Source organism: Lithobates pipiens, unplaced genomic scaffold (genome assembly GCF_037356315.1).
Source record: "Lithobates pipiens isolate NorthernLeopardFrog02 unplaced genomic scaffold, aLitPip1_a1.2 Scaffold_25, whole genome shotgun sequence".
Taxonomy (NCBI): domain Eukaryota; kingdom Metazoa; phylum Chordata; class Amphibia; order Anura; family Ranidae; genus Lithobates; species Lithobates pipiens.
Window position 1 is genome coordinate 107864104 of NW_027507787.1, and position 20272 is coordinate 107884375.

The 20272-nt window shown below is 44.6% G+C and overlaps 6 pseudogenes; all 6 read left to right on the forward strand.

Moving 5' to 3' along the window:
• Positions 1-11630: 11630 nt before the first annotated feature.
• Positions 11631-11749, forward strand: LOC143931480 (5S ribosomal RNA; annotated as a pseudogene).
• Positions 11750-11849: 100 nt separating this feature from the next.
• LOC143931846 (5S ribosomal RNA) lies at positions 11850-11968 on the forward strand (annotated as a pseudogene).
• A 319-nt stretch (positions 11969-12287) lies between these two features.
• Positions 12288-12406, forward strand: LOC143931275 (5S ribosomal RNA; annotated as a pseudogene).
• A 321-nt stretch (positions 12407-12727) lies between these two features.
• On the forward strand, positions 12728-12846 carry LOC143932208 (5S ribosomal RNA; annotated as a pseudogene).
• A 540-nt stretch (positions 12847-13386) lies between these two features.
• Positions 13387-13505, forward strand: LOC143932503 (5S ribosomal RNA; annotated as a pseudogene).
• Positions 13506-16849: 3344 nt separating this feature from the next.
• LOC143931348 (5S ribosomal RNA) lies at positions 16850-16968 on the forward strand (annotated as a pseudogene).
• The last annotated feature ends 3304 nt before the right edge of the window (positions 16969-20272 follow it).

Below are 20272 nucleotides of genomic sequence, written 5' to 3' on the forward strand. Positions count from 1 at the left end.
TATGCAGACTTGCTAGTGTATACAGATGGACTAGTGTATGCAGTAGACCGTCTAGTTTATACAGAGAGGCTAATGTGTACAAAAGGCAGGCTAGTTTATACAGATAGGCTAGATTATACAGAAGAACGTCCTGGGTATGCAGAGATGGAGGCTATGGTATACAGAGAGAGAGAGGCTGGGTTACACAGAGAGGCAGGAGTATGCAGACTTGCTAGTGTATACAGATGGACTAGTGTATACAGTAGACCGGCTAGTTTACACAGATAGGCTAATGTGTACAAAAGACAGGCTAGTGTATACAGATAGGCTAGATTATACAGAAGAAGGTCCTGGTTTATGCAAGAGATGGAGGCTAGGGTATGCAGAGAGAGAGGCTTGGTTACACAGACTTGCTAGTGTATACAGAAGGACTAGTGTATACACAGGACCGGCTAGTTTATACAGAGAGGCTAATGTGTACAAAAGACAGGCTAGTGTATACAGATAGACTAGATTAAACAGAAGAACGTCCTGGGTATGCAGAGATGGAGGCTAGGGTATACAGAGAGAGAGGCTAGAGTATGCATACTTGCTAGTGTATACAGGCGGACTAGTGTATACAGAAGACCGGTTAGTTTATACAGAGAGGCAAATGTGTACAAAAGACAGGCTAGTGTATACAGATAGGCTAGATTATACAGAAGAACGTCCTGGGTATGCAGAGATGGAGGCTAGGGTATACAGAGAGAGAGAGAGAGAGAGAGAGAGAGGCTGGGTTACACAGAGAGGCAGGAGTATGCAGACTTGCTAGTGTATACAGATGGACTAGTGTATGCAGTAGACCGTCTAGTTTATACAGAGAGGCTAATGTGTACAAAAGGCAGGCTAGTTTATACAGATAGGCTAGATTATACAGAAGAACGTCCTGGGTATGCAGAGATGGAGGCTAGGGTATACAGAGAGAGAGAGAGGCTAGGTTACACAGAGAGGCAGGAGTATGCAGACTTGCTAGTGTATACAGATGGACTAGTGTATACAGTAGACCGGCTAGTTTACACAGAGAGCCTAATGTGTACAAAAGACAGGCTAGTGTATACAGATAGGCTAGATTATACAGAAGAAGGTCCTGGTTTATGCAAGAGATGGAGGCTAAGGTATACAGAGAGAGAAGTTGGGTTACAAAGGGAGGCTAGTGTATGCAGGCTTGCTATATTGCAGAGCGTAATTTATCAGGAAAGAGATCCAAAGCGTTAGTTGCAGTAGTATCATAAAACTGAGAAATCGTTGCATTACTCTAAATTTAAAAGTTGTTCCGGTAGCACTGAAAAGACGATATTAGATGAGTGATCTACACATTTCGTTTACTATTGCAGAGAGATACCGGCTAAATGTTAATATGTGCTGCGTGTAAGGTAGAAATAAGATGGTTAAGTGTGAGCTGGTTTACCAGGATTTAGAGATAGTAATCTGTTTATTCTAATAATAAATATAGCAAAATAACTCTAAAATTAATATTGAGACAGTATATACAGGTCGGGTTTAAGTGGAAAAACACTAAATAACAGCAACGACGTGTGTAGGTTTTTATCAATCAGGTTCATTACGTGTCTTTAATCATGTAGTGAATATACCCCAAATATAGCATAAGTATGAGAAAGGATAATAACGGGCAGAGGATGCCATGGCAAAAAGACAAACTGCATTAGAATTGTGAATATGAATTAGAGATGAAATGCCAATCCCCACGGCTACGTACAGCAAAGCAGCTAAATATTCAGCTAAATATTCTGCAATAGCAGAGATTAAGTATTGCAGTCGAAATGAGATCGGAAGCGTTAGTTGCAGTAGCTCCAAAATGACTGAGAAATCATTTCATTACTCTAAATGTAAAAGTTATCCAGGTAGCACTGAGTGGACTGATATTAGATGAGTGATCGTTGTAATACAAATTCAGTTTCCTATAGCAGAGAGATACCAGCTAAATGTGAAACGAGCAATTAAACTGTTCACGGTAGCATTGCATTACTCTTCATACGTGCAGCGTGTAAAGAAGCAATAAGATGGTTTTGTATTACCCTAAAATTAGCAGTATACGTAATAAAGGTGAGTAGGTAACATATATTTAGACATAGCAAACTCTACAATCTAATTTAGCAAAATTAGAACGGATAATATTGAGACAGTATATAAAAGTCGAGTTTAAGTGGAAATACACAAAATATCTAGCTTACCTTTACATTGTTCAATAGAGCGTTGCAAAGTAATACCAAAGCAGAATGTCGGAATATCAATTAGATGAGCTGATTGCTGTAATCATGAAATATCAGCAACGACGTGACAAGGTTTCTATCGTTTTTCAGGATCCTTACGTGTCTTTAAGGATGAGTAAGTATAATAACTGGCAAAGTATGACATGGCAAAGAGACAAATTGCATTAGAGATGTGAGATAGACATGAAATGTCAATCCCCATTGGTTATTTACATGTAACCATTAATGCAGTTAACGCGGCTACATACAGCAAAGTGTGAGCTAAGCAGCTAAATATTACTTAACATATCAGAGATAAAGTATTGCAGTTGAAAAAAGATCGGAAGCGTTACTTGTAGTAGCTTCAAAATGACTGAGAAATCATTTCATTACTCTAAAAGTAAAAGTTATCCCGGTAGCACTGAGTGGACTGATATTAGATGAGTGATCGTTGTGGTACAAATTCAGTTTCCTATAGAGAGAGATACCAGCTAAATGTGAGAAGAGCAATTAAACTGTTCCCATCGGTAGCATTGCATTACTCTTAATATGTGCAGCGTTCAAAGAAGCAATAAGATGGTTTTGTATTATCCTAAAATTAGCAGTATACGTAATAAAGGAGAGTAGGTAACCTGGATTTAGACATAGCAAACTCTATAATCGAATTTAGCAAAATTAGAAAGGATAATATTGAAACAGTATATACAGGTCGAGTTTAAGTGGAAATACACAAAATATATAGCTTTACATTGTTCAATAGAGCGTTGCAAAGTAATTCCAAGGCAGAATGTCGGAATAGCAATTAGATGAGATGATTGCTGTAATCATGAAATATCAGCAAGGACGTGACTAGGTTTCTATCGTTTTCAGGATCCTTACGTGTCTTTAAGGATGAGAACGTATAATAACTGGCAAAGTATGACATGGCAAAAGAGACAAACTGCATTAGAAATGTGAATGTGAATTAGAGATGAAATGTCAATCCCCATTGGTTATTTACATGTAACCATTAATACAGTTAACGTGGCTACATACAGCAAAGTGTGAGCTAAGCAGCTAAATATTACTTAATATATAAAAGAGATCGGAAGCGTTACTTGCAGTAGCTTCAAAATGATTGAGAAATGATCATATTGTCGGAATAGCAATTAGATGAGATGATTGCTGCAATCATGAAATATCAGCAACGACTAGGTTTCTATCGGATGAGAAGGTATAATAAATGGAAAAGTATGACATGGCAAAGAGGCAAATTGCATTAGAGATTTGAGATGGACATGAAATGTCAATCCCCATTGGTTACTTACATGTAAACGCGGCTACATACAGCAAAGTGTGAGCTAAGCAGCTAAAGGGTATTTAATAGTAAATTGACGTAGCTTGAAAATTCCAACGTTTAAATCGTTCCATTAATTTTGTAACGCACGAAGACGGCTTACACTGACTGTTTTCCGTTTCTACTGCTTATCGGCATAATGTATCAGTAACCATGAACATTAATAGTGATAGACAGCTTACATTAGGATGTATGCATGAGGTGAATGTAAAATAGTTGCATTATGTGTTATTAATGTAATCAAACTGTATTGCTATGCTTTGCTACTGCAACCACTTCTCAATCAAGTAAACCGCCCCACTGCTTTTCTCACATTTTGCTGCTGTTAAAAAATGTGTTGCAAGTGTTAGGTGTTACAAATGGTTATCAGTGCGACAGTTAATGTGGAGAAGAAGTAATACACAAAATAGAGTCAGAAAGAGAATCCTATTGCATAGAGGTCGCGAGAGATGGTTGAATTGCTCTTATGTGCAGTGTGTAAAAGGATTTAAAAAGATGGTTTTGTGTGACTTTTGCTTTAACGTAAAATTAGCTGTAGACATTATAACTATGGTTAGGTTTACAATGATTTAGAGTTAATAATCTCTATAATATAATAATAATAAGTATAGCAAAACAAATTAGGAAAATATTGAGGCATATAGGTCGAGATAACGTGAATACACAAAAGGGTAATATCCTCATTAAGGCAGAATGTCGGAAAAGCAATGAGATTCGATGGTTGCAACATAAAACAAAATATGAGAACGGCTAAAATACAGAACAACAGTACATAATTTAAGAGTACAGTAGAATATAGTATAAATTATTTAAGATTAAATAGACTTAGAATGAAAAAAATCTAAGTTTAAATCGTTGAGTAAATCGTTGAGTAAATCGTGAATTTATCAGCTAAGTTAACGCTGAGATTATGATTAATTTCACAGTTCCATAACGCGGTCCTTTTCCACTGGTATAGTCATAATGTAATATCAGTAATTGCTATCAGTAAATGTTAAAATTGTAAGACGGTTCGCGGTTATGTGGAATTGATATGGATTTAAAAGCGGTACATTAAATTTCTGAAGCATATGGCAGAAAGACGGCTTACACTGCTTTTCTCACATTTTGCTGCGGTAAAAAGAAATGTTTTGTCACTGTGTTTTAACTGTGACAGTTAAGGTGGAGAAAAAGAAGTAATACAGAAAATAGAGTCAAACAGTGGAAACGTTTATTTGTCATGACAGCTGATACTGGTTGAGCAATAAAACTGTTTTATTAAGATGTAAGACTAGTTTTATTCTCTACATATAGGCTTTTCAGAGAGTTGTATAATATAGGCGACCAATAGGACATTTAAATGGCTTAATGTTGTAGGGAGGAAGTATCGCTTTTCAAAGGTAAGAGATTGAAAGCTTAGCTTGAAAATGTCCGAGAAATAGTTGCTTTAGTCTAAATTTAAAGAATATGCCGGTACCAATGAGAAAGCTTATATTAGACTAGTTGATCTTTGCATTAGACAATCCTATTATTATTATTATTATTATGATTAAGATCATAGTGCAGAGAGATACATTTTGCATTACCGTACAATTAGCGGTAGAACTCATCGAAGTGAATAGATTTAACCGGATTTTGAGATAGTACTCTCTATTTCTAATAAGAAATAAAGAAAAATAAGTCAGGATGGTGTGTCAGGACTGTCACATACTCAATGTGAAAGTTGATGTTGGAATTACAAATATGCAAAATAGAGCAAAAGAGTACATGGTTTATTTATATGTATGATAGTTTTATTGCATGCTTGATGTGGATGATTAAAATCGTGTAGTGAGTATAATCTATATTTAGCATAAGAATGAAAAGGCATAACATGGCAATGAGACAAACTCCATTAGAGATGTGAGCTAGATGAAATGATGAAATGTCTCTGTATAGCCCAGATTGTCTTCTGTTATCACTTAGCCTACCCTCTAAATTCACTAGCCTCTCTATATACACCAGCATGTTTACACTAGCCGGTCTCTGCATACAATAGCTTGTCTTCGATATACACTAGCCTATGTTCTGAATACACTAGCCCGTCTTCTGTCTTCTGTATGCCCTAGCCTGTCTTCTGTATACATTAGTCTCTCTGTATAAACTAGCATCTCTGTATACCCCAAACTGTCTTCTGTAAAAACGTGTCTCTCTTATAGCCGGTCTAGCCTTTCTTCTGTACACACTAGCTTCCCTGTATACACTAACCAGGCTTCTATATACTCTATGCACTAGCCTCTCTGTATAATCTAGCCTCTCTATATACCCTAGATAGTGTTCTGCATACACTAGCCTCTCCGTAGAAGCCAGCCTTTATTCTTTATTCACTAGCCTATCTTCTGTATGCTGTAGTCTTCTATATATACTAGCTTCTCTGTACACCCCTGCATCTCTGTAATACACTAAACCCTCTGTATACCACAGCCTGTCTTCTGTATACACTAGACTCTCTGTATACACTACCCAGTCTTCTGTATACACTGTCATCTTTGATGTATACCCAAGCCTGTCTTCTGTATACACTAGTTTCTCTATATGCACTGTCCTATCTGTATACACTCGACTCTCTCTATACACTAACCTCTCTATATACACTAACATCTTTGTATATACTAGCTTCTCTTTAAACTAGCCTCTCTGTGTACCCCAGCCTCATTGTTTACTCTAGCATCGCTGTATACTCAAGCCTATCTGCATACACGAGTCTGTATTCTGTATTCACTAGCCTTTCTTCTGTCTTCTATATATACTAGCTTCTCTGTACAACCTTGCATCTCTGTAAAAACTGTCTGAACTAGCCAGTATTATGTATACACTCACCGACTGTATACACTAGACTCTCTGAATACACTAAACCCTCTGTATACCACAGCCTGTCTTCTGTATACACTAGACTGTAAAAACTAGCTAGAATACACCAGCCTGTCTTCTTTACCCACTAGACTCTCTGTATGCACTACCCAGTCTTCTGTATACACTGTCATCTTTGATGTATACCCAAGCCTGTCTTCTGTATACACTAGTTTCTCTATATGCACTGTCCTTTCTGTATACTCTCGACCCTCTCTATACATTAACCTCTCTATATACACTAACATCTTTGTATATACTAGCCTCTCTTTAAATTAGCCTCTCTGTGTACCCCAGCCTCACTGTTTACTCTAGCATCTCTGTATACTCAAGCCTTTCTACATACACGAGTCTGTATTCTGTATTCACTAGCCTTTCTTCTGTATGCTGTAGTCTTCTATATATACCAGCTTCTCTGTACACCCTTGCATCTCTGTAAACACTGTGTAAACTAGCCAGTCTTATGTATACACTCGCCGACTGTATACACTAGACTCTCTGAATACACTAAACTCTCTGTATACCACAGTCTGTCTTCTGCATACACTAGACTGTAAATACTAGCTAGAATACACCAGCCTGTCTTCTGTACCCACTAGACTCTCTGCATGCACTACCCAGTTTTCTGTATACACTGTCATCTTTGATGTATACCCAAGCCTGTCTTCTGTATACACTAGCTTCTCTATATGCACTGTCCTTTCTGTATACACTCGACTCTCTCTATACACTAACCTCTCTATATACATTAACATCTTTGTATATACTAGCCTCTCTTTAAACTAGCCTCTCTGTGTACCCCAGTCTCACTGTTTACTCTAGCATCTCTGTATACTCAAGCCTATCTACATACACAAGTCTGTATTCTGTATTCACTAGCCTTTCTTCTGTATGCTGTAGTCTTCTATATATACCAGCTTCTCTGTACACCCTAGCACTGTAACAGTGCTAGGTTCCTGTATTACAGAAACAGAACACCAGCAATAAGGTGTATACTGTGCAGGAGGCACACAACACCCACTCTAACTTTTCCACTGCAGATGCATGTATTGCAGAAATTGAACACCAGTAATAAAGGGTAGCTTCAGGTGTGTACTGTGCAGGAGGCACTAACACCCACTGTAAAAGTGCTAGGTTCCCAAGCAGTAAAGACACTGTCCCTGCCTATCGTCCTCTTTCCCTGACCACCGCAACACACTATACAAGGCCGGGTGAGCTATACTTGGCCACAGGAATCCTGCCTGTGGTGAATTATGGCTCTCGTCACAGAGGATGACACATCTGATCTTATTATATAGAACCTATTATGCTCCTCGTAAACTTTTTCAGTTTGGCCGAACGGCCGGACGCAAGTTGCCCCCGGTGCGGGAACATGGTGGGAGACATGATGCACATGTTTTGGAGATGCCCGAAGTTGATCCGCTACTGGACAGAGGTGACAGGAACCATTGATCGGGTGTTTGGAACCTCCACCAGGATGGAGGCGAAGTATTGTCTCCTGGGATTAGTTGGCAGTTCTGAGATGCCTATTTCAGGCAAGGAAACTGTTGGCAATGACTTGGTTTTTTTCACTTGTTTCCCAAGATGACCATGTTGGCGTTTGTCAAGATGGTTGAGAGTGCCCAAAGAGATCGCCTATGGCCCCATCACCTTGAAAGTGCCTGATCTTGTCTGATCTCGGAGGCTAAGCATTGTCCGGCCTGATTAGTAACTGGGTGGGAGACCAACTGGGAATACCAGGTGTCGTAGGATTCTTTTTATGTTGTTGGCGTTGACATGGTTTTTTTTTCCACTTGTTTCCCAAGGTGATCATCTTGGCATTTGTCAAGAGGGCTGGGAGAGCCCAAAGAAATCTCCTATGACCACATCCCCCTGAAAGCGCCCGATCTCATCTGATCTCAGAGGCTAAGCAGGGTCCGGCCTGGATAGTACCTAATTAAAGGTGCCGTAGGAATCTTTTTATATTGTTGGCTTTGACCTGTTTTTCTTTCGCTTGTTTCCCAAGGTGACCATTTTAGCATCAGTCAAGAGTTTTGAGTATGTCCCAAAGCGTTCGCCTGAGGTCACATCACCCTGAAAGCGCCCGATCTCAGAGGCTAAGCAGGGTCTGGGTCAGATGGGAGACCGCCAGGGTCTATGTTGTTGGCGTTGACCTGTTTTTTTTCACTTGTTTCCCAAGATAACCATCTTGCTATTTGTCAAGAGGGTTGAGAGTGTCTAAATAGAACACCTATGGCCACATCACCCTGAAAGCGCACAATCTCATCTGATCTCGGAGGCCTAGCAGTGTACGGCCTGGTTAATACCTGTATGGGAGACCATCTGTGAATACCAGGCGCCGTAGGCTTCTTTTTATGTTGTTGGCGTTTACCTGTTTATTTTCGCTTGTTTACCAAGGTGACCATCTTGGCGTTTGTCAAGAGGGTTGAGCGTGCATTTGATCTCAGAGGCTAAGCAGGGTTGGGACATGGTTAGTACCTGGATGGGAGACCGCCTGGGATTTCTCGATGCCATAGGCTTTAGTTTTAAGTTGTTGGCATTGACTTATTTTTTTTTATTTTTATTATTCTTTTATTAAGTAAAACAACATAAATATAACAGTCAACCATACAGCATGACCCAGGGTCACCATTACATGGTAACAAAAAATAGGCAGCCAAATAACTCTGGGTTCTCAGAGGGGAGTCCTACAGTTTCATGCAGAAAAGAGAGAAACCCCACCTCCGACATGTAGTACAGTATAACTAGTGCAGCTCCGTTCGGACAAATGTAATCATGGAGAACAACTGGGACCACAGCGAGCCAGCTTATCATGACCTACGTGAACCAGAGTAAAATATGAGCCGGGCATGTCCAGAACCCTGGGGTTCTTCTGGGTCCCAAAGGCTAGTAAGGAGACAAGGCATAGTCAAAAGGGAGGACGGGGGAAGAAGAGAGTGCAAAGACGGAGAGAAAGGAGGTGGGGGGAATGCGGCAGGGAAAAAAAGAAAAATAAAGACAAAAAGGGAGGAAGGGAATGCCACCCAGGGCAGACATGGCCTACGTAGGTAAACGTTAGATTTTCAGTCGTTTTCTGGGACAGAGGCACTGCTCACCTCCCGAATGTAGTCTCGAGTACCAGTAAAATACCTCCAGGGCCTCCATGTAACACTAACAGCCTCTTCAGTGTTGTGAAGGGTGGCGGTCAATTCTTCCATCTGGAGAATATGATTGACTTTGGAATACCACAGCACCTTGGATGGGGGCTGAGGCTGCCTCCACAGTGCGGGAATGCAGGCCCGGGCGGCATTCAGGAGTTGCATTGTGAGGGTTTTTTTGTATTTTCGAACAGGCTGTTCGGTCAAGTGTAGAAGGCACGCTGCTGGGAACCCAAAAGTTCCTCAAGGCCGGGCATGCCCAGAAAAGGTGTCCCATGGTCCCTGTATCTGAATTTCACCTCCAACAAACATCCGGGATCGATCTATCCATTGTATTCAGAAGGTATGGGACTCTATACCAGCGTGAGACTATCTTGTATCCTGATTCTTGATATTGGTTTGCGATGGAAGCTTTATGTACTAAGGTCAGGATCTTCCCTATCTGTTGTGGGGTAAATGTGATGCCTAAGTCCCTCTCCCATTTGTGGATAAATGGTGGGGGTCGACTCCTCCTCCTGACTACTCAATAGGTTGTACAGGAGGGAGAGGGTGTGTCGCACAGGTTCCCTTTTGTGACAGATGGATTCATAGGGTGTCAGGTCTCTAGGAGTGTAGGGGGCCCTTTGTATGGCCAGAAGAAAGTGACGAAGTTGATAAGTACTAAACAAGTCAAGCGGAGGGTCAGAAAGCTCGGCGACAGTTTGCGTGGTCGGGAGCCCTCCCGAGGGCCAAACCTATCTCAGACGCTGTTTCCCCACCACTGTCAAATGTCACAGTTTCTTGTTGGTAAATCCCGGTGGGAAGTCTGGATTACCTATAACCGGAGTCATTGGTGATGGCAGGGGAGCAATGTGTGTGCAGCGGAACAACCTCCGCACAACAGCCAACGTAGCTCCCACTACGGGGTGACCTCTGAGGTCTTTTGGTAGGGAGGACAGGAGCCACGGGGAGGTCAATAGGGGAATGGATCCATCCTCAATCTCCATCTCCACCCACTGCTTGTGTGGGCCATTACAATGCCAATCAACGACTCTCGCTAGCAGAGTCACTCTGTAGTATTGTCTGAGATCTGGGAGACCCAGACCCCCCTAGTCCTTTGGTCTGGCAAGCTATTGCAAACGGGCTCTGGGCGGTTTGCACGCCCAAATAAAGTCCCGGAGCAGCACCTGCAGTTGTCTGAAAAAAGTTGGGGTTAACCGGATCGGTAATGTCTGGAACATGTATAAGATCCGCGGGAGGGCTGTCATTTTGAATGCATTACATCGCCCGAACCAGGTCAGTGTTAAAGCATGCCAGTTTCCCAAATCAGATTTCAGTCTATCCAGGAGAGGGACAAAATTAAGCGGGTACAATTGCGCTAAATCCGCTGCGATGTCAACGCCCAGGTAACATATAGATTTTTCAGCCCAGTAGAATGGAAAAGCGGAGCGGAGCCTCTTGGCCTCACCATCCGGGACCGATATATTCAATACAGCCGACTTGGCGCAATTGATTTTATAGTTTGATAGGCTGCCGTATCGCTGTAGAGACGCAAGTATATTGGGAAGCAAAATGTGTGGATTGGAGACGGAAAAAAAATAGATTGTCAGTGTACGCCGCAATTTTGTGGTGTGCCGAGGGTTTGGATTTGCCAGTAACATTCGGGTCATTCCGAACATGACACATAAGTGGTTCCAGTGTCAGAATAAAAATTAGGGGAGACAGACGGCACCCCTGCCTCGTCCCATTAGTGATGGGGAAAGAGTCCGAGCACCACTCGTTCACCCGTACCGCTGCCGACGGCGTGGAGTAAAGCGACATTACCCAGCTCATCATGTTGGAGCCAAGACCTATATGTTCCAGGGTGGCCTACATAAAGTGCCAGGCCACCCTGTCAAAGGCCTTCTCCGCGTCCGTTGACAACATAAGCAAGGGCCTTCCCTGTACATGCGCCGCATGGATTAAATTGAGGACTCGGGCCGTATTGTCTCTAGCTTCCGACTTATTTTTATTTTTTTTGCTTGTTTCCCAAGGTGACCATCTTGGCGTTTGTCAAGAGGGTTGAAAGTGCCTGAAGAGATAGCCTACGGGCACATCACCCTGAAAGCATCCGATCTCGTTTGATCTTGGAGGCTAAGAAGAGTCGGGCCTTGTTAGTACCTGGATGGGAGACCGCCTGGGAATACCAGGTGTCGTAGACTTCTTTTAATGTTGTTGGCGTTGACCTGTTTTTTTTTCGCTTGTTTCCCAAAGTGACCATCTTGGTGTTTGTCAAGAGGGTTGAGAGTGCCTGAAGAGATTGCCTATGGCCACATCACTCTGAAAGCACCCAATCTCGTCTGATCTTGGAGGCTAAGAAGAGTCGGGCCTGGTTAGTACCTGGATGGGAGACCACCTGGGAATACCAGTTATTGTAGGCTTCTTTTTATGTTGTTGGCGTTGATTCGTTTTTTTTTTTGCTTGTTTCCCAAGGTGACCATCTTGGCATTTGTCAAGAAGGTTGAGAGTGCCCAAAGAGATCGCTTATAGCAGCATCACCCTGCATGAACCCTATCTCTTCTCTTCTCTGAGGCTAAGAAGGGTTGGGCCTAGTTAGTACCTGGATGGGAGATGGCGTTGGAATACCAGGTGCCGTATTCTTCTTTTTATGTTGTTGACATTGACCTGTTTTTTTTCGCTTGTATCTCAAGGTGACTATCTTGGCTTTTTTCAAGAGGGTTGACAATGCCCAAAGAGATTGCCTATGGGCACATAACCCTGAAAGCGCCCGATCTCCTCTGATCTCAGAAGCTAAACAGGGTTGGGCCTTGCTAGTACCTGGATTGGAGACCACCTGGGAATACTAGGTGCTGTAGGCTTCCTTTTATGTTGTTGGCCTTGACCTGTTTTTTTTTTTCACTTGTTTCCCAAGGTGACCATCTTGGCGTTTGTCAAGAGGGTTGAAAGTGCCTGAAGAGATTGCCTACGGGCACATCACCCTGAAAGCACCCGATCTCGTTTGATGTTGGAGGCTAAGAAGAGTCGGGCCTTGTTAGTGCCTGGATGGGAGACCGCCTGGGAATACCAGGTGTTGTAAACTTCTTTTTATGTTGTTGGCGTTGACCTGTTTTTTTTTCGCTTGTTTCCCAAAGTGACCATCTTGGGGTTTGTCAAGAGGGTTGAGAGTGCCTGAAGAGATTGCCTATGGCCACATCACTCTGAAAGCACCCAATCTCATCTGATCTTGGAGGCTAAGAAGAGTCGGGCCTGGTTAGTACCTGGATGGGAGACCACCAGGGAATACCAGTTATTGTAGGCTTCTTTTTATGTTGTTGGCGTTGATTCGTTTTTTTTTTTTTGCTTGTTTCCCAAGGTGACCATCTTAGCATTTGTCAAGAGGGTTGAGAGTGCCCAAAGAGATCGCTTATAGCAGCATCACCCTGAAAGAGCCCTATCTCTTCTCTTCTCTGAGGCTAAGAAGGGTTGGGCCTAGTTAGTACCTGGATGGGAGATGGCGTTGGAATACTAGGTGCCGTATTCTTCTTTTTATGTTGTTGACATTGACCTGTTTTTTTTCACTTGTATCTCAAGGTGACTATCTTGGCATTTGTCAAGAGGGTTGAGAATGCCCAAAGAAATTGCCAATGGGCACATAACCCTGAAAGCACCCTATCTCCTCTGATCTCAGAAGCTAAACAGGGTTGGGCCTTGCTAGTACCTGGATTGGAGACCACCAGGGAATACTAGGTGCTGTAGGCTTCTTTTTATGTTGTTGGCCTTGACCTGTTTTTTTTTCACTTGTTTCCCAAGGTGACCATCTTGGCGTTTGTCAAGAGGGTTGAGAGTGCCCGAAGAGATCACCTATGGCCCCATCACCCTGAAAGCGCCCAATCTCGTCTGATCTCGGATGCTAAACAGTGTCAGGCCTGGTTAGTACCTGGATGGGAGACCGCCTGGGAATACCAGGTGCCATAGGCTTCTTTTTTTTTTATTTTTTTATTTAGTAGTATGCGACATACAATGCAAAGGCAACTTCACAGAATGTGTGATACAAATAGTTACAAACAAACGATCATATTGCATGGATATCAGAGCCAATGGTAAGAAGTCAGAGGAGAATAGCACGTGTACAGCTTTGCGGTCATATCAAGATGAGATTAAAGCTCCATCTCGTTGGGATCCTCTACTACTTAAAATATTATTGATACTAGCCCTGCTACCCTCGAAGAGTTTAGATATCCATAGATAGGGGAAGAGTATTGTGTAGTAGTCAAATGGGGTCGGAACCTACCATTTTCTTTTCCCTTTTTTGAGTTAAGAAGGGAAATAGTAGAACTGAAAAGAGGGAGAAGGGGAAAGAGAAGATTGGGGAAGGAAATGGCAGAAAAGGAAAAGAAGGGGTAAGGGGGTGTCGTGGGTAGAGTGGATAGGATGGGGTCCCCTCCCAGGGAGCAAGAGACGCCCTCGGCTCACCAGATCATCAGCTGTCCAACGTTTGGAACAGCGATCTCCAATGATCACCATGAGCTTACTATGTCTCGCGGAGGTATTCTTCCGAAAAGCGAAACTGGGTCCAGTAGAACCATCTGTTCCCATGCTCCTCCGTTTTATCCCTCATTGTGGCAGTCAGGTCTTCCATTCGTTCAATATCATTTACCCTTGCGAACCACTGGGTCACCATTGGAGCAGATTGCTCTTTCCACTGACTTGGGATGCAGGCCCTAGCTGCATTGAGGAGATGTTTAAGTAAGGACTTATGATAACGCTTTCTCGACATAGGAGTTAGAGTGAGAAGAACTGCTGCGGGATCATTGGCTAAGGAAATCTCTGTGAACTTGTGGATGAGTCTCAGGACCGGCTGCCAGAATGTTTGTAATTTAGGGCATTTCCAGAAAATGTGGAGAATGGTGCCAGCCTGTTGCCCACAGCGACAGCAGCGGTCAGATTGACCGGGGAATATTTTGGCCAACACCACCGGTGTACGATACCAGCGTGTGATCAGCTTATATGAGATCTCCTGATATTTACTGCAGAGTGACGACTTATGGGCGAAAAAGAGTATTCTGTCCTTCTGTGGTTTGGAGAATGTAGTTTGTAAGTCCCTTTTCCATTTAGCTAGGAAGGGTGGATCCGTGGAGGATTGTGCGTCTGTCAGGATTTGGTAGGACCTAGAGAGGGAACCACGAATTGGGCCATCATCCAGGCAAAGTTCCTCAAAGGGGTGGAATTGTCTAGAGAAGAACGAATGGTTAGGTAGTGATCCGAGGAAATGGATTAGCTGTCTAGCTCTCCAGCTATCCAATGCAACAGGTACTTGCTCTAGCAGTATGGTCCCCATGGGAATCAAGCCCGTGGGTCCAAGAAATAGGGCTGCTCTCAGAAGCCCTTTCGGGGCTTGCCTGGTAAAGGCCTGGTCAGACAGGCCCGGAGGGAATCTAGGATGTCCAATAATTGGGGTCATAGGAGAAGGGAAGTTAGTCAGGTGGGAAAGGTGAAAAAAACTATCCATCTCGGCGAGCGAGGGGCCAATTAACGGGTGAGTAGTCACACAGGGCTCCAATGGCCTCCCCGCCCAAGGCAGACCAGCCAGTGGAACCCGCGCCATCTCCTGCTCTAGCTTGACCCATAGCTTCAGTTCCCTATGCCGGTGTCTTATCACATATGGTCCCCCATCGGATAGTGTCCGCTGTGTACTGCGCATGCGCAGTACACAGCAACACAGATTCCGAAAATTGCCGAGCATGAACGGCGCCTGCGCACTGAGTCCAGGTTCTATCCCCACTATCCAAGTGGACATAGAGTAATAATATAAAAGAGCCGAGCGCAGCGAGGCCGAGCCCGAAGCGTGGCGAGCGAAGCTCGCCTGCGAGGGGCCCTCTAATATTCACAACCCTATGTCCGCTTGGATGGTGGGGCTACCACCTCCACTCACCGCGCAGGCGCCGTTCAGCTTCGGAGATTTTCCGAAGCTTCGTCTGCTCCGTACTGCGCATGCGCAGTACGGCGTGGACACTATATCATGGCCGGACAGTATATGGCAGAACACCGGCACCAGTCAACCCCCGGTGTCATGTGCATCGTTGTGTAATATAGAGCAGGGTTCGGGAAGCCAATACCTCCCCGCAATTTCGGTCGCAATAGCATTGCCCTACCAATACGCATATGTTTTCTGCGCCAGAGGAACTTGATAAAGATTGAGCGAACCGCATGAAAGAAAGTCTGGGGTATTTTGATAGGTAAGGCTTGTAGTAGATACAGAAGTCGTGGCATCGCGTTCATCTTCAACACATTACAGCGTCCGAACCATGACAGAGCTAGTGGGTCCCATCTTTTAAGGTCCGCTGTAAGCCCATAGGCTTCTTTTTATGTTGTTGGCTTTGACCTGTTTTTTTTGCTTGTTTCTCAAGGTGACCATCTTGGCGTTTGTCAAGAGGGTTGGGCGTGCCTTGAAGAGAACGCTTACGGCCACATCAACCTGAAAGCACCCGATCTTGTCTGAATTCAGAGGCTAAGCAGCGTCAGGCCTGGTTAGTACCTGGATGGGAGACTGCCTGGGAAGACCAGGTGCCATAGAAGGATCTGGTCCGGTTAGTGTCTTGATTGGGAGATCGCCTGGGAATACTGGATGCCGTATGCCGCGTACACACGAGCAGACTGTATGGCGTACTTAGTCCGTCGAAACACATTTCAGCGGACAATCCGCTCGTGTGTGGGCTTCAGTGGACTTTTTTTTTTTTTTGTTTAATATATGTTTATTAAATGAAAAGAAAAGACAGGTATCAAAGAGATAATAACAGAAAGCTTGGCACATATATCATCAAGTGCAAAATAGGACAGGGATTGCAGAGGTTATGGTACACGGTCAATGACATAAAAGCTCTTCACAGCTCACAAACAAAAAAAAAAGATAACCGAGTATGTTCTAAGCCTACCAGCGTAACACAAAGAGCATCCAACTTCCCACAAGTGGGACTGCGGATGCTAGACTGCAAGGTCCCTAGTTGCAGCAGACAAACAATGTTGTACCAAGTAACTAATAAGAAAGCGTGGGGAGAAAGTGAGGGGCGGGGTTTTCCGGGTTGTCCATGTCCAGTTACGTTCCCCACGTAGGACTACCCGTATTGGGTAATAGCCCAGGATTGGGCGCGTTGCCGGGCGCCGGCTGCCTCCCTGTAATGGGGGGGCGGTGGGCGGCAGGCAAACAGTTTTAAACAGAAGTAGGCTTCTTTTTATGTTGTTGGCGTTTACCTGTTTATTTTGCTTGTTTACCAAGGTGACCATCTTGGCATTTAACAAGAGGGTTGAGAGTGCCCAAAGAGATCACCTACGGCCCCATCACCCTGAAAGCGCCCAATCTCATCTGATCTCAGAGGCTAAACAGTGTCGGGCCTGGTTAGTACCTGGATGGGAGACCGCCTGGAAATACCAGGTGCCATAGGCTTCTTTTTATGTTGTTGGCTTTGAACTGTTTATTTCGCTTGTTTCTCAAGGCGACCATCTTGGCGTTTGTCAAGAGGGTTGGGCGTGTCTTGAAGAGAACGCTTACGGCCACATCACCCTGAAAGCGCCCGATCTCGTCTGATTTCATAGGCTTAGCAGCGTCAGGCCTGGTTAGTACCTGGATGGGAGACTGCCTGGGAAGACCAGGTGACATAGAAGGATCTGGCCTGGTTAGTGTCTTGATTGGGAGATCGCCTGGGAATACCGGATGCCGTAGGATTCTTTTTATGTTGTTGGCTTTGACCTGTTTTTTTTCCCTTGTTTCCCAAGGTGACCATCTTGGCATTTGTCAAGAGGGTTGAGAGTGCACAAAGAAATTGCCTACGGGCACAACACCCTGAAAGCGCCCAATCTCGTTTGGTCTCAGAGGCTAAGCAGGGTTGGTCCTGGTTTGTACCTGGATGGGAGACCGCCTGGGTTTTCCAAATGCCGCAGGCTTCTTTTTATGTTGTTGGCGTTGACTTGTTTTTTTTGTCTGTTTCCCAAGATGACCATCTTGGCGTTTGTCAAGAGGGTTGAGCGTGCATTTGATCTCAGAGGCTAAGCAGGGTTGGGACCTGGTTAGTACCTGGATGGGAGACAGCCTGGGATTTCTCGATGCCATAGGCTTTAGTTTTAAGTTGTTGGCATTGACTTATTTTTTTTTTAATTATTCTTTTATTAAGTAGAACAACATAAATATAACAGTCAACCATACAGCATGACCCAGGGTCACAATTACATTGTAACAAAAAATAGGCAGCCAAATAACTCTGGGTTCTCAGAGGGGAGTCCTACAGTTTCATGCAGAAAAGAGAGAAACCCCACCTCCGACATGTAGTACAGAAGTACTGAGTAATGGAGTAGTGCAGCTCCGTTCAGACAAATGTAATCATGGAGAACAACTGGGACCACAGCGAGCCAGCTTATCATGACCTACGTGAACCAGAGTAAAATATGAGCCGGTCATGTCCAGAACCCTGGGGTTCTTCTGGGTCCCGAAGGCTAGTAAGAAGACAAGGCATAGTCAAAAGGGAGGATGGGGGAAGAAGAGAGTGCAAAGACGGAGAGAGAGGAGGTGGGGGGATGGCGGCGGGAAAAAAAAGAGAAATAAAGACAAAAAGGGAGGGGGGAATGCCACCCAGGGCAGACATGGCCTACGTAGGTAAACATTAGATGTTCAGTCGTTTTCTGGGACAGAGGCACTGCTCACCTCCCGAACGTAGTCTCGAGTACCAGTAAAATACCTGCAGGGCCTCCATGTAACACTAAATGCCTCTTCAGTGTTGTGAAGGGTGGCGGTCAATTCTTCCATCCGGAGAATATGATTGATTTTGGAATACCACAGCACCTTGGATGGGGGCTGAGGCTGCCTCCACAGTGCGGGAATGCAGGCCCGGGCGGCATTCAGGAGTTGCATCGTGAGGGTTTTTTTGTATTTTCGAACAGGCTGTTCGGTCAAGTGTAGAAGGCACGCTGCTGGGAACCCAAAAGTTCCTCAAGGCCGGGCATGCCCAGAAAAGGCGTCCCATGATCCCCGTATCTGAATTTCCCCTCCAACAAACATCCGGGATCGATCTATCCATTTTATTCAGAAGTTATGGGACTCTATACCAGCGTGAGACTATCTTGTATCCTGATTCTTGATATTGGTTTGCGATGGAAGCTTTATGTACTAAGGTCAGGATCTTCCCTATCTGTTGTGGGGTAAATGTGATGCCTAAGTCCCTCTCCCATTTGTGGATAAATGGTGGGGGTCGACTCCTCCTCCTGACTACTCAATAGGTTGTACAGGAGGGAGAGGGTGTGTCGCACAGGTTCCCTTTTGTGACAGATGGATTCATAGGGTGTCAGGTCTCTAGGAGTGTAGGGGGCCCTTTGTATGGCCAGAAGAAAGTGACGAAGTTGATAAGCACTAAACAAGTCAAGCGGAGGGTCAGAAAGCTCGGCGACAGTTTGCGTGGTCGGGAGCCCTCCCGAGGGCGACACCTCTCCCAGTCGCTGTTTCCCCACCACTGTCAACTGTCGCAGTTTCTTGCTGGTAAATCCCGGTGGGAAGTCTGGATTACCTATAACCGGAGTCATTGGTGATGGCAGGGGAGCAATGTGTGTGCAGCGGAACAACCTCCGCACAACAGCCAACGTAGCTCCCACTACGGGGTGACCTCTGAGGTCTTTTGGTAGGGAGGACAGGAGCCACGGGGAGGTCAATAGGGGAATGGATCCATCCTCAATCTCCATCTCCACCCACTGCTTGTGTGGGCCATTACAATGCCAATCAACGACTTTGGCTAGCAGAGTCACTCTGTAGTATTGTCTGAGATCTGAGAGACCCAGACCCCCCTTGTCCTTTGGTCTGGCAAGCAATTGCAAACGGGCTCTGGGCGGTTTGCGCGCCCAAATAAAGTCTCGGAGCAGCACCTGCAGTTGTCTGAAAAAAATTGGGGGTAACCGGATCGGTAATGTCTGGAACATGTGTAAGATCCGCGGGAGGGCCGTCATTTTGAATGCATTACAGCGCCCGAACCAGGTCAGTGTTAAAGCATGCCAGTTTCCCAAATCAGATTTCAGTCTATCCAGGAAAGGGACAAAATTAAGCGGGTACAATTGCGCTAAATCCGCTGCGATGTCAACGCCCAGGTAACATATCGATTTTTCAGCCCAGTAGATGGAAAAGCGGAGCGGAGCCTATTGGCCTCACCATCCGGGACCGATATATTCAATACAGCTGACTTGGCGCAATTGATTTTATAGTTTGATAGGCTGCCGTATCGCTGGAGAGACGCAAGTATATTGGGACGCAAAATGTGTGGATTGGAGACGGAAAAAATTAGATCGTCAGCCTACGCCGCAATTTTGTGGTGTGGTGTGCCGAGGGTTTGGATATGCCAGTAATATTCGGGTCATTCCGAACGTGACACATAAGTGGTTCCAGTGTCAGAATAAAAATGAGGGGAGACAGAGGGCACCCCTGCCTCGTCCCATTAGTGATGGGGAAAGAGTCCGAGCACCACTTGTTCACCCGTACCGCTGCCGACGGCGTGGAGTAAAGCGGGTTGAGAGTGCCTGAAGAGATTGCCTATGGCCACATCACTCTGAAAGCACCCAATCTCGTCTGATCTTGGAGGCTAAGAAGAGTCGGGCCTGGTTAGTACCTGTAGGCTTCTTTTTATGTTGTTGGCGTTGATTCGTTTTTTTTTTTTTGCTTGTTTCCCAAGGTGACCATCTTGGCATTTGTCAAGAGGGTTGAGAGTGCCCAAAGAGAT